The sequence below is a fragment of the Xyrauchen texanus genome, chromosome 24 (assembly GCF_025860055.1).
Source record: "Xyrauchen texanus isolate HMW12.3.18 chromosome 24, RBS_HiC_50CHRs, whole genome shotgun sequence".
NCBI classification, from domain to species: domain Eukaryota; kingdom Metazoa; phylum Chordata; class Actinopteri; order Cypriniformes; family Catostomidae; genus Xyrauchen; species Xyrauchen texanus.
In genome coordinates this window covers 11780817-11795738 of record NC_068299.1, presented here as the reverse complement: position 1 = coordinate 11795738, position 14922 = coordinate 11780817, and positions in this window count along the sequence as shown.

The window sequence follows — 14922 nt, the reverse complement described above, 5'->3', positions numbered from 1 at the left end:
CACAAGTGAATTTGTCAATCGGTTGGAGATTTATTAGGAGGGCTTGTTTAAGGACCCGTCAATTTACACCTGCGTCAAACATTTCTTTTTTTGATGGTGGTACTACAAGCTTGCATTTTTTTCAGGAATTTCTCAGGAAAGCATTGCGATTAATTGCGTTAATTTGTTTAACGCGTTATTTTTGTAAAATTAATCGCACGTTATTAACGCGTTAAATTGACAGCCGTACTATAAATACATAGTTACATAGTTGTTTATGTATCATTCACCAAATATTTTTCTGAGCAATGGCTTTCTAATTAATAGTGATAGCTAGTGTGGTTTCAGAGGACACTTGGCTGTGTGACTTACAACTGCCAGTCTGCTTTTTTTGTGTCTGTGTTTTAAACCCCCCCCCAAATTTCAATCTAATACCTTCCTCAAATATACTTTTTGCTCCCGTTTTCCAAAATGTGGAAATAAAACACTGTCAGATCCCATATATCCAAGCAGTAAGTATATGAATGTTTATATGAATATAAATCAGGGGTGTGCATGGCAGGAAGACTAGAATGTGACAACATCATTTCAGTTGTCACTTCCAGAACACTGACAAACAGTTTGCGGTTGTGAAATTCCTGAAGACCAACACAATGGATGCTGTGCCAACTAACTGGCTAAAGACAGCTGACAAGGTATTTCCTAACTTGTGTGTATGTATGTATGTGTATATACAAGCTTGTGCAGTCTTCCAGAAAGTTATGCTAACTGATGATCATTTATTCTTCATTAGCATTCTCATGAATTCTGCTAAATGTTTGTTATGATTAAAGTTATTACCTATCAATATATTGTTGCTGTCAGGTAGAAAACTCGTATCTCCCAATTTCTGAATTTCTTTTTTTTTTTTTTCATAAATTATTGCTATTGGTCATGCTTTACATCTGTCTGTGAGTTTTACAGTTTTTTTTTTGAAGGTAAACAGGGATGATTTTGTCCATTTTAAATGGGTCAATAAAATGTTTTCAAATTAGCCCAAGGTGGTTACAAACTCAGTTTAAAATATGCTATGCACCGGTTTATCAAATGTAGCTCTGATGTTAGTGATGTTAGGTTGGAGTTCAGGGTGGAACAGTTCAACCAAAAAATCCAACCAGTTCGGTTCACTAGTCATGGTTCAGGGCATGTATGTATTGTTTGGTTAATTTGGAATAGGTTATGAGGCATGCACAGAAAAAAAATTTAAATAAAGTTATTGGGGTAAAAGGCTTGCGTCTAGGAAACATCTCAACTGGCACGGATGAAGAATCGAGTGCAGTTGTCAGTCAGTCTTGGAAATGGCAAGTGGACAAGACAAACGTCTAGGTTACGTATGTAACCTCAGTTCCCCGATGGAGGGAACGAGACGTTGTGTCAGAGAACGACACTAGGGGTCTCTCTTGAGCGCCGATATTCACCTCTGTACTATGAAAAAAGGCCAATGAGAGTTGGCAGCCAGTATTTGCATGTCCCGCCCCCGGACATACGGGTATTTAAGCGGCGCAAATACGGGAGTTCATTCAGGATTTTTCTGAGGAGCCGGAAATGGTCCGGCCACAACAGGGGCTCGGCTCAGCGACGTGGCAAGGGGGACACAACGTCTCGTTCCCTCCATCGGGGAACTGAGGTTACATACGTAACCTAGACGTTCCCCTTCTGTCGCTCTCTTACGTTGTGTCAGAGAACGACACTAGGGGTCCACTTAAAAGCGCCATGTGCTGAGCCGTGTACGTGATCCGCTGATACAGGAGCGAGCAGGTATTCCTACGTGCAGAACGACCAACTGTATCAGCCGCACGTACCCTTCCCCAATGCCCCATTTAAGCCATCAGGACTCCTTATCGTTACCCGGAGGGGGAACAAGGTGACAGCCGCCAACATGGGAACGGGCCAGCCTGGCTGGGCCTCTTTTCTCTCTATGTTTCTCGCATAGAGCAACTACGGCCGGGGCCCTTACGCGATTGAGGGAAGGGGGTCTTAGCCCTTGGTAGGGCGGGGAAGACCCTCGCGGAGGCCACACCTACCCAGAGGGGAGGCAAATTTGAGTGGCACATACATCGCATGGCCTATACCTAGGCCTTATGCTGAACAGTAGTGCGGTGGTAGCACCAGCCTCAAAGAGGGGGAGCATACAGCACGGCACCTGGGGCAGCTGTGACTGCCTAAGGGAAACACGGCGTCAACTCACGTGAGGGGACAGAACCGTGGTTTTACACACAGGGGAGTCCGAGCAGGAGGCCTTACCTGTGGGGCCCCTATACCAGTACAGGGTAGCTAGCGGTACCACGCAGTGGTTTGGGTCGTGAGTCCCTCCACAGAACTGCGACCCGCAAGGGCTAGGGGAGGAGCCAACCAGTGTCCCAAGCCTGGGATCTCCTGGGAAGAAGGCGCACTGTTTCCCCTGGTTAGGGGAAGGCGCTGGGTGCAAGCGATCCACCCGGTCAGATCGTCGGCGTGTCACCGAGTTCTACGGGCTCGGTACCTGAGAGAACACAGGATCGAAACTGACTCAACTTCGGAGATTGTAGAATCTCGCAAAAGTGTTAGGTGTTGCCCAGCCCGCAGCTCTACAAATGTCTGCTAGGGCAGTGCCCCTAGCCAGTGCCCATGAGGACGCCACACTCCTGGTGGAGTGGGCTCGGACCCGCAAAGGGGGGGGCACAGCCTGGGTGTGATAAGCCAGGGAAATGGCATCGACAACCCAGTGGGCGAGTCTCTGCTTGGAGACAGCGTTCCCTTTCTGCTGTCCCCCAAAGCAGACGAAGAGCTGCTCAGAGCGTCTGGTGCTCTGTGTGCAGTCCAGGTAAATACGTAAGGCACGACCGGACACAGCAGTGAGAGGGCTGGGTCTGCCTCCTCCCGGGGCAGCGCTTGCAGGTTCACCACTTGATCCCTGAAGGGTGTGGTAGGAACCTTGGGCACGTAGCCCGGTCGCGGTCTTAGGATCACGAAAGTGTCTGCCGGACCGAACTCCAGGCAGGCGTCGCTAACAGAGAACGCATGCAGGTCCCCGACCCTCTTGATGGAGGCGAGCGCGATCAGCAGGGCCGTCTTGAGAGAGAGGGCCCTGAGTCCAACTGAGTCAAGCGGCTCGAAGGGGGTCTCCGAGTCCCATCAGGGCGACCGAGAGATCCCAGGAGGGAAATAGGTTAGGCCGGGAGGGAATCATCCTCCGGGCACCTTTTAGGAACCTGACGATTAAGTCATGCTTGCCAAGAGACTTGCCGTCTACCGTGTCATGGTGGGCCGCGATAGCAGCAACATACACCTTGAGGGTGGAGGGGGACAGCTTCCTCTCCAGCCTCTCCTGAAGAAACACGAGCACTGACCTAACTGCGCACTTCTGTGGGTCTTCGGCTCGGGAAGAACACCAGTTCGCGAACAGACGCCACTTCAGGGCGTAAAGATGCCTGGTCGAAGGGGCTCTGGCTTGGTTAATAGTGTCTATGACGGCTAAAGGTAGGCCGGCTAGACCCTCCGCGTCCGTCCAGGGACCAGGCGTGGAGTTTCCAGAGGTCTGGGCGCGGGTGCCAGAGCGTGCCCGTCCCTGAGAAAGAAGGTCCTTCCTCAGGGGAATTCGCCAGGGAGGGGCTGTCATAAGGAGCGTGAGATCCGAAAACCACGTCGGTTGGGCCAGTAGGGGGCCACCAGAGTGACTTGCTCCTTGTCCTCCCTGACCTTGCATAGCACCTGTGCAAGAAGGCTCACTGGGGAAAAGCGTGCTTGCGCAGCCCCACGGGCCAGCTGTGTGCCAGAGCATCTGTCCCCAGGGGAGCCTCTGTGAGGGCATACCAAAGCGGACAGTGGGAGGTTTCCTGGGAGGCAAACAGGTCTACCTGGGCCTTGCCGAACCTGTCCCAAATCAGCTGGACCGATTGGGGGTGGAGCCTCCACTCTCCGCCAGGCAAGGTTTGTCTTGACAGCGCGTCCGCTATCACATTGAGTTTGCCGGGGATGTGAGTGGCGCGCAGCGACTCCAGTCGCTGCTGACTCCAAAGGAGGAGACGACGGGCGAGCTGTGACATGTGGGGGGAGCGTACTCCGCCTTGGCGGTTTATGTAAGCCACCACCGTGGTGCTGTCTGTCCTGACCAGGACATGTTTGCCACGAATCATCGGAAGAAATTTCTTCAGGGCAAGACGAGCGGCCAGCAGCTCTAGGCAGTTGATGTGCCAGCGCAGCGGCCTTGGTTCCACCGGCCTGCGGCTGCGCGCCCATTGCACACGGCGCCCCAACCCAATTTGAGGCGTCGGTTGTAACCAGAACGCGACGGGACACCTGCTGCAAGGGTACCCCTGCCCGAAGAAAGCAGAGGTCTATCCAGGGTTTGAAGGTTTGGAGGCAGGCAGTGGTAATTTCCACGCCGTGCGTGCCGTGGCGCCATGCTCGATCTCGGGACTCGAGTCTGGAGCCAATGCTGAAGTGGTCTCATATGCATCAACCCTAGTGGCGCGACCGCCGCGGAGGATGCCATATGCCCCAGGAGCTGTTGGAAACGCTTCAATGGGACCACGGTGCCTGGCTTGAAGGAAGCGAGGCATTCCAGCACTGACTGAGCACGTTCGTTGGAGAGACGTGCTGTCATTGAGACTGAGTCTAACTCCAAACCGAGAAAAGAGATGCTCTGGACTGGGGTGAGCTTGCTCTTCTCCCAGTTGACCTGAAGCCCCAGCGGCGGAGGTGCTCGAGCACCTGGTCTCTGTGTGCGCATAGTAATTCCTGCGAGGGGCCAGAATAAGCCAATCGTCGAGGTAATTGAGTATGCGTATGCCCGCTCCTCGTGGCGGGGCAAGAGCCGCCTCTGCGACCTTCGTGAAGACGCGAGGGGACAGAGACAGGCCGAAGGGGAGGACCTTGTACTGATACGCCTGGCCGTCGAATGCGAACCGTAGAAAGGGTCGGTGTCGAGGGCTGAATTGAGACGTGAAAGTACGGCGTCCTTCAGGTCTACCGCTGCGAACCAATCTAGATGCCGAGCGCCAGATAGAATTTGTTTCTGGGTGAGCATTTTGAACGGGAGTTTGGACAGGGTCCGATTGAAAACTTCGCAGGTCCAAGATCGGACGTATGCCACCGCCTTTCTTGGGTACAACGAGTAAGGGCTGTAGAAACCCTTCTTCGTTTCGGTTGGAGGGACAGGCTCTATCGCGTCCTTGATTAGAAGGGAGGCGATTTCCTCAGCGCAGGGAGAGGGCATGTTCGCCGTGCACTGCGGAGGAACGAACGCCCAGGAAGAGGGCGGAGACCTGGCAAACTGAATTGCGTAACCGAGTCGAATGGTCGGTGCAGCCAGCGTGACGAGCTGGGCAGAGAAAGCCATGCCTCTGCGCTCTGTGCTAGGGGCACCAAGGGGACAAGTATTTTGGGCGTACCCGGCGGGGCTTCGCAGCGGTGCGGAACAGGTAACGCAGGGTCGGGAGGCTCTGTGGCGTCCGAGGCTCTGGTGCTGAGAATAAGCTCAAAGCACTTACCTTGTTCCAGCGCCCGGCAGGGGCGGGTTCAGTGACAGAGGAGGAGGTCTGATGTCGGCGTCCTCTGGGCTCGTCTGAACCGGCCGGCCGGGGAACAGTCGTGGAGCTGAGGGCGGGAGCACCGCATCCTGGGCGCCGGGACTGTTGAGGCCTGAAACAAAAGTGCCGTGAGAACGGCATTTGCGGGCCATGTGACCCAGAGGTAAAGGAAATAGCTCTTTTATTGAGAATTTGGGTACCGCAGCCCCGTCAGGAGTGCGGCAAATGAAAAAACACAGGATTCTCCTCCCGGCCCTCCACCGGGGACGGAGCGGTCTCACCATCTCCGGAGCTAACTTCTCGTCCTCTGGGTCCGCTGTCTCAGGGGCGTTTGGGAGCCTTCCGGGTCCTCGGCGGGGTCCGTGAGGCAGGGGCGTATGCTTCCTGCGGTTTGCTCGACGCTGGGGCTGAGAGCTGGGCCCAGGTTGGGGCGGAGCAGAAGATCTTCTGGCCGCAGGAGGACGCCCTCGGCGAGCAGATGGGGCCTGGGCCGTGGCGGCAGGCTTGCGGCGCGGCATGATGTGAGAAATGGCCTCCGTCTGCTTCTTCACCAGGGAGAACTGCTGGGCAAAGTCCTCCACGGTGTCGCCGAAGAGGCCGAACTGGGAGACAGGGGCGTTGAGGAAGCGAGTCTTGTCGGCTTCACGCATCTCGACCAAGTCCAGCCACTGCTGACGTTCCTGGACCACCAGAGTGGCCATCGCCTGCCCGAGTGCCCGCTGTGACCTTCGTCAGCTCTCAGGGCGAGGTCGGTCGCTGAGCGCAGTTCCTGCAGCGTGTCGGGATCAGGGCCACCCCGTGCATGTTGCGGAGTGCCTTGGCTTGGTGGACCTGCAGGAGAGCCATGGCATGCAGGGCGGAATCGGCGCGTCCGGTAGCGCTGTAGGCCTTCGCGGTGAGCGAGGATGTTGCTCTACAGGACCGGGAAGGGAGTACAGGGCGGCCCCGCCAGGTGGTAGTGCTTCGGGGCATAGATGGATCGCAACAGCTCTATCCACCTGGGGATCTCCGTGTACCCATGGCGCTCGCCCGTCGAGGGTGGCGAGGGCGGATGAGCAGGTGGCACGGCGAGTGGAGAGGGGTGCTCTCCACGAAGACGTCAGCTCATCATGCACCTCCGGGAAGAAAGGTACTGGGGGCGAGGCTGTGAGCGCGCCCACGCCCAAAACCAATCATCTAGCCGTGATGGCTGCGGGGAGGATGGAGGGTTCCAATCCAGGCCCACGCTATTGGCTGCCCGGAAAGCATATCGGACATCTGCGCTGTCGGCCTCCTGCTGGGCGTGCAAGCCCGAGGCGGCAGCCCAGAGGAGCCCTCAGCGTCAGAGCCTACGCCCTCCGATGTCGCGGCGAACTCATCTGCTTCCATCGCCTGAGGGTAGGCAGACTGGCTGTGAGGCGAGTCGCCGCCACCTCGAGCGAAGACGGAGTCAACGAGCGTGCCGGGCGCTGGTGGTCCGAGGGGCGTACCGGCGAGCTGCACCGCTGCCATCCCCAAATCGCCTCCATCGCCAGCCGCATCGTCCTCAATCCCGTGGGAAGAAGGAGCGACACGGGCGGCTGGAGTGGCTTGCTTACGATTGTAAGCAAGCCGCGACCGCTAACGTTGTCATGGTCATGTTCTCGCAGTGAGAGCATGAACCATCCACAAACGCAGCCTCGGTGTGATCACTGCCCAGACACACGAGACAACGCCTGTGGCCGTCGGAAGCGGAGAGTACTCTACCGCATCCAGGAACAACACAGAGGCGGAAGGGCATCTTTAAAAAGACGGCGTCCTTAAAAGGACGTTCACGCCGCTGTGTTTTGCTCTTTTAGAGGAAATTACTCTTTTAAATAAAATCACTCTTTTATGAATGAAAGACTCGTGAGAGATCTTTCTATCTGCAACTGTCGATGCGCTCAGGGGCAGGAAGTGCACAGCCGTGCAACCAGGAGAAAGCCGCTGTTGTGCGCCGTAGAATCCAACAGCATGCAGCAGAGGATAGCAGGAACTCGGTGTGTAGTCACGCAGCAAACTGCAAACACGACCATCGGCTCCGAAGAAATTTTCTGAATGAACTCCCGTATTTGCGCCGCTTAAATACCCGTATGTCCGGGGGCGGGACATGCAAATACTGGCTGCCAACTCTCATTGGCCTTTTTTCATAGTACAGAGGTGAATATCGGCGCTCAAGAGAGACCCCTAGTGTCGTTCTCTGACACAACGTAAGAGAGCGACAGAAGGGGAAGTACAGTTAGAGGATCAGCCAGCATGGTTTCAGTCTGCTGTATGAGAACCGTACGGATTTAGTTTTACCTATGATAATGCCAAAAAAAAAGTAGTGGATAAAATAGCGGCTGTATGCAAGCACTGTGCCACATTTATGCTAGCGTCAATACTTCCAATTTGATGAGCCATTTAAGAAGACATCCCCCCAGTGTGTCCGTTGACAGCACAAGGAGGAGAGATTCGGGTAGGAAACAGCAATGGGGAAATGGGGCGCCTGGTAAGTTGTGCATGGATTGCAGAGTTTAACATGAGCCTCCACTTGCTTGGAGTCCCCCGCGGTGTCATGCACAGCAAGCCACGTGATAAGATTGACGGTCTCAGAAGCGGAGGCAAATGAGACTTGTCCTCCACCACCCGGATTGAGGTGATTAACCGCACCACCATGAGGACCTACTAAGTAGTGGGAATTTAATCTATAGGAGTTTGGGAAGCCCAAGAACCATAGTTTGTGCCTAATACCAAGTGGCAAAACTAGTATATTATATTGATCAAATCTTTAATCAAATTAATTAAATGATATGCTAATTAATTAATAGAATTAATCACAATTAATCGTAATTAGAAATATCAAAAGGGGACATTAGAAATCCACAAATTCCTTTATTTCCAATAATTTTCCAAATACATGTCTGTTTATCATTAAACTTTTTAAAGTACAATTTACATAAGCAACTAACGCACTGACCGGTTGTAATTCTGTAATGTGTAATATTTTGTCTGCTTTTCTGCTCTGATCTCTACTCATATTTTGTAGACACCTACAACAAAGTCAGAGACAAGGTCAACCAAGCAACAAGAACTTCAAATTTGGAGAGTGACCAGGAATGGCAACTGGCAGGAAGATTGTTACTCCTGCTCGCTACCTCGACTCAAGTAAAATATATATATTTTTTTTCATCTTTGTTTTTTTTTGTTGTTTTTTTTTCTAGAAAAGATCTACTGTATATGCTTACCTGATAGATATGTATGAACATCTCTCCATTAGATACAGATATAGATGAGCCCTTAGTCAAGAGAGTGAAGAAAAACACTTTCACATCTGTCACAATGGGTCAGTACCACAGATGCCAACAATGCCTTCCTGTAAGTAAATGTTGCTGAGTAACTACAAAGTGTTTGATGTCTGTATATAATCTTTGTGTCTATGTTTGCTGAATTGGTAAAACATTGTTTTCCTCAGAATTTTGCATAGGCCTGGCATAACTGTGCTGGTGCTCAGTAGCCTACATGAAAAGGACTGGTATTATGACATTTTGTGCTATGAGCCTATGAGCCAGCAGCTCATCCTGTGAGATACCCTATTAAAAATCATAGTACAGTAGCCCAGCTTATATCAGAATGGGCTTTTACACATATATACATTTGGTTAACAGTAAGGTAGCTCATTGTGACAGGCATTAAATATGTATCAGAATAGACTACCACCTAAATTAAAGGGGACGTATTTTGCCCATTTTTTTTCACTAGTTAATTTAAGTCTCCGGTGTTGCCAGAATGTGTCTCTCAAGTTTCAGCTCAAAATACCTTACAGATTGTTTATTATACTATACTTTTATAACCCCTGGTTTTAGCTCTGTTCCAAATGGGCTATTTAATGGCTGTAGCTATGAATGTATCTTACCTGAAATATAGGGATTTTCCTATTGTTGTGGCGACACAGCCATCAAGAATAAAAGTAATCCACTGGGTCTTCAGTTTCTCAGATGCTGGGAGTGCATGAAGACTCTTGTGTTAGAGGGGATGTTCTTTTCTCATATGTTGTGGGTCTCTAGACACTCTGGGGACAATTAATTATGTTAAAAAACAATGAAAAAGTAGATTTTACATAATGACAGAATGAGCTATTCTACTGTTAACTACATTAATAAAAACATTATTATAGAGTTTTAACATTAGCGTAAATGGCCCTCTGCGTCTCCCCTTCATGACATCAGTTAACCATACACAGCGTTGAGGCAAATACCAGATCTGTCTCCTTGGTGGGGGTTTGCGCTCTACTGAGGTGGAAATCGCGGGGGTCGGGGGTCAGAACCCCCCATCTGAGGGTTGTCCCCCCCTAAAATATCATAAAAATATGTGTATTGTAAATAATATAATGATATATTCTTAAAATAATTGTTTAAGAAATAAAATTATACAAATGCAAACGGGGCAACAACAAAAAACCCCTTGGTGTCCCCTTCAAAAATTGCTCCTGAGAATTGTTATGTTTATTGTCCCCCCCAACATTTTGATGAAATTTTCACCCCTGGCACCAAGTACACCTATTTGTGCAACAGTTGTAAATATGAATTGTCAAATTCATGTAAACATGATAGTCAAATTTAAAGCCGGTTTAGGGCTTTCCCCATGACTTTTATGTATTCAGATGGTGCAGCCGGCCCCTGTAGAGCCTTTCTTAGGTTATATACCAGTGAAACTGTCAAAATGTAAGTGCTCTTTCAGTGAACTGCTTTTACTTTCTATTAGGAGGTCATGATAGATATGTGCCAATGGGGGGAATTTGGCCTGGACACTCTTTACGAGAAGTGTCCTGGGATTTTTAATGACCACAGAGAGCCATGACCTCAGATTAACGTCTCATCCGAAAGACGTTGCTTTTAATAATTTGTTCAAAAAACAGGGGTGCAAACTACTCACTTTTCAGCAAATGTTGCTTTGTACATGTCAATTTGTGTGACTTGTGTGAATCGTCCAAATGGGGGCAATCTCTTTAAAGATTCCAACAGTGTATTTCTGTCATGCTCATATGAGTGACTTGCATTGAGCACAAAATTCAACTCATCTGTCTGACCCTTTTGCGAGAACCTCACATTACATCACATTTGCACAGCGCAGAAAATGCTAGAAAGTTTGCCTTTGAACGCACCGCTCCCTGCACTGTATTTCGCCTCAAAATGTATGGCTTATTTTGAGCGGCAAGTAACGACATCACCTGAGGTACTGACATTCGCCTTTTTCTGTTGGCTGACTATTGTATGGTTTTGAATTTTAATATCATTAGCTCTGTAGGCTATGTATGTTATGTCTTTTTAACTAGCGTTATTGTACTCCGTGTTTGAGCAGCTTCTGTTATGCTAGAGTTCCACTTGTAAAATAAACTTGATGGATCTCATTCATTTAGTTGGCCGTATGGCAAGAAAAGTTGAAGATGATTTAACTTCATTTAAATTAATATCAAATTCTATTGTAGGTACCAACATCTTTGGACAAGCTATGCTAGCTCTCATGATCTAACTTTAGCAAAATTTCACTATAGTCTGGAGGCGTATTTGGCAAAACAGTGCTCATCAAGAATGTGTTACACATTTTATAAGACAAGAAATGGACATGGAGCATTACAGCAGCACCTACCTGTAGCTGAAGTTACAACAGCACATTAATCAGCATATGGGATGTACTTTAGATCTCCTTACACCTTAAACTTCTTTCTATCTTCGTTTTGGTTCCCAAAACAGGCCTGTATGTAGGGGTGAAAGGATTAATTGATCCAATAACCAACGATCCAATGTTATCAATATAATGCGTAAATAATGATCTAGAATTTATTTTAAGATGTACCTTTATTTTAATACTCTCATGTTAGCCACATCCATACGTCAGGCAATAAAGCAACCTTATTAATTTCACTTTGAGCGCTAAATGCTTTTCATGTGGGACAAGGATATGTTGCAGAGTCTTTGAAGCCCTATGAAGCTTTGAAATTATGTTCTGATATCCCTGTGTGCGTTAACCAGGCTTCCCGCGAAATGTGAGCTCCAGACCAGTGAGGGGATCAGTGCGAGCACATCAACCGGGCGCTCCTTAAAATGCGAAAAACGCCATTCTGAACAGCTCCAATGAGGGCAAGAGAAATCACTTGCTGCCCAGCACCGGCATCAGTTATAAGACTTTACACAATACACATCAACACCTTTACTAACATTTATTCCAGTGACTGTAACATCATTTTTCATCCGCAACTATGAAAGTCATAGCCAAGAAAACCACGGATAGTTGGAAAGAATTCGTGGGTATGTAAGTACTTTGAATATATGATAATGTTCTAAAAATCACTAAACATTTTTAGAATGTTTTTAGAGAAAGTTCTCCTAACATTTAGGAGAACATTCTAGGAACAACTTAAGAACTTGCCGCTGAAAACATTACTAGAACATTGCATGGTAATGTCCTCAGAACATCTTAAGAACAAACACTTTCTAGCTGTGCTCCATTTAGGTTCTACTTACATGAAGCGTCTTGTGATATCTAAATGGGGTTTATGTGGTATGTAGAAATGAATAACAATTTCCTATATATTTTTCAACTTGATCTCTTTTGTGTATTTTGGTGATCAGTCTACCTGTTAGCAAATGTTCACACAGAAACAACATCTGTCTTGAAGAATCTTTTATGCTTACATTTCAAACTTTTTATTTCACCTAAAAATTGTAAAGGCCTATAATGTACTGTTTGTTGTTTTGTTCAAAAGATTAATATACAGCTTTTTCCCACATATTGGACTGTTATTAAAAACGTTTTATCTTGAACAAAACTGAAAATGAAGTACACTGTCTTGAATTAAATATAATTTCAGGGATTCTCATTAGCTACATAAAATGCTATATAATATATTAAATGTTAGGTAAAATTACCTCCATATCAACCTTTAGATAATGCATGTGATTACTTCATGGATCAGGAAAATTTTGCATTGCATGGCAACAAATAGGTATTTTTCGTTCCTTTTTATTTTGGGAGATATACTGTATTATCAAATGTGCCTTTTACCCCAGGAGGCCTTTAGCCCCCTTGTACCCTACCAATGTTAAATAAAGACTTGCAAAAATAAAACCTGTATTGTATTATTGCATTGACAAATATCTCCTTTTATACATTTGTAGTTTAATATTTAGAAAATAACTATTAAATCAGGGGCATAAAAACAGTTATAAATTAAAATATGTTATGAGGCCTAGCATAACATGCCCCTCAGTCCATAATCTCAGCGAACATTGTAGTCAGCATGATGCTAAGACATGCACAACAAAGGTACAACTTTAGGGTCACCTCATGCAGCTTTTAAACATGCAACCATCCTATTACAAGCCAAGATCCATTAGTGATATTGGGTAACTGATAGTGTTGTATTTTGTGTTGATTGGTTTCTAAAATTAAAATTTCATTGTTAAAGGGATGAGTGTAACTTGCCTTTGTGACAGATGAAACCTCTAAATAAGTGACCTAAGGCCATCTTTAAAATCTTAAAATAATTTGGAAAGATTACAGTATTTGATACTAGACTGCTTCCTCATTGTAGAAATGTGGCATTTTTATATAAGTGGGAGTTTAAGGAGCCATCCATCCAAAGTAAACTCATCGATTTTGGTAAGTTTGCAAAGGTCTTCTACTGCGACATTCTTTTCTTCTCTGGGTCACTGCAGTTGCTCCAACTATTTGAATCTCTTTACTGCCTTGTCCATGTCTGCCACACTAACTGCATTCAGCAGAATGTAGGAAGTCTTAACCACATTACAAGGAAGTCATTGTGTTTGCACAAATGGTAAAACCGGTTGTGTCTGAGATTTAAAGAGGAAAGAGTTTTACTGTAGGTGTTAATAAAGTGGAGCTGGCATCCACTGGCTCAACATTCCTTTGGTCTTTCCAAAAGGTTTAGACTCTTGGATTTACCCCAAAAAATTGAAAAAATAAATGGCTATATAGAGAGAATGAGTGTGGCATTGGTAGCTGGCAGCAGCCTGCAGCTGTCTGAATTAACCGTGGAACTGTCATTGCAAATTAACCACAGCTCCCTCAATCTTCCTCTTTCCCCTTCTCTCTCCACACTGAGCCCTAAACCCTCCCCTCTGTCCACTTCGATCCCTCATTTCTTCACATCCACTAAGCTCCCCAATCCTCTGCCGAGCTTCTGTGTTAAGGGAGCTGCACTAGATCTGTCAAGCATCATTACGTTTATTAATATTAGCACTCATTATTTATCATATATCTCATATTTGCATGGCAGGTGTTTCTGAGCTCTCTCCCTGTAGACCTCTAATGACGTATCAGTTAGTCTTAAATCAGTGATGCACAAGGCCTTGGTGTGATGAACCAGACGGAGAGTGTGTGCTGGAATCCATGTGCAGAGATTTATTAAGCCAAACAATAATGGTAATCCAGAGAATGGTAAGAAAATCTGACGATCAAGTAGTCAAAAAGAGAGGCAAAACAATACACTGGGAAAATCCAAGAACAAAATCCAAAAGGCACGAAGTTAGTGGACAAAATCAACACAGTAATTATGTAGTGAATACTCAGAACTGCAGTGTGAAACAAACTTTGCACTGAGTGAGTGAGCAGTCATTGCTTAAATATACCACACTGATTAGGTAGATGAGAAACACCTGAGAATCATCACATTCAGAATTCAGATATTCAGATATCAGAGAGGGGTCCAATATGTCATCCGCAACCACCCAAGAGCATTCCTCGGGGCCGTATCCCTCCCATTCCACCAGTTACTGGATGGTTCCGCCTCTGTGACTACAGTCCAACAGTTCTTTGACCAAGAATGTCTCTTCACCATCAACTCCGATAGGTGGGGGTGGTGGGTTGTTGGTATTATCTATGCCTCGCCCGCGAGAGACCAGTTTCAAGAGGGACTCGTGAAAAGTGGGAGAGATGCGGTAATAATCAGTCAGCGTGCTTGATGTGGGTTCAGTCACTTAGTGCTCAGAATATACTAGAAATTTTGGTGATTTAACACCAGAAAAGTGTGTCTAGCCCCCTCAAGCAAGTGTCTCCATTCCGCAAAGGCTACCTTAATTGTGAGTAACTCATTATTCCCCACATCATAATTGTATTCTGAGGGATTCAGTTTGCGAGAAAAGAATGCACAAGGGAAGAGTTTGTGAGCAGGTTCTTGGCATTGGGACAGGATGCGCCAATTCCACACTCTGATGCATCCACCTCCACAATGAATGAATCGGTGCTTGAAATCCTCAAATGCAAGTTACACAGTGTCAGACCATTGAAGTTTGTGAGGTTTGCCTCAGAGAAGAGCGGTAAGAGTGGAAGCCACACTGCTGATGTTGCAAAGAAATCTATGATAGATATTCACGAAACCCAGGAACCCCTGTGTATC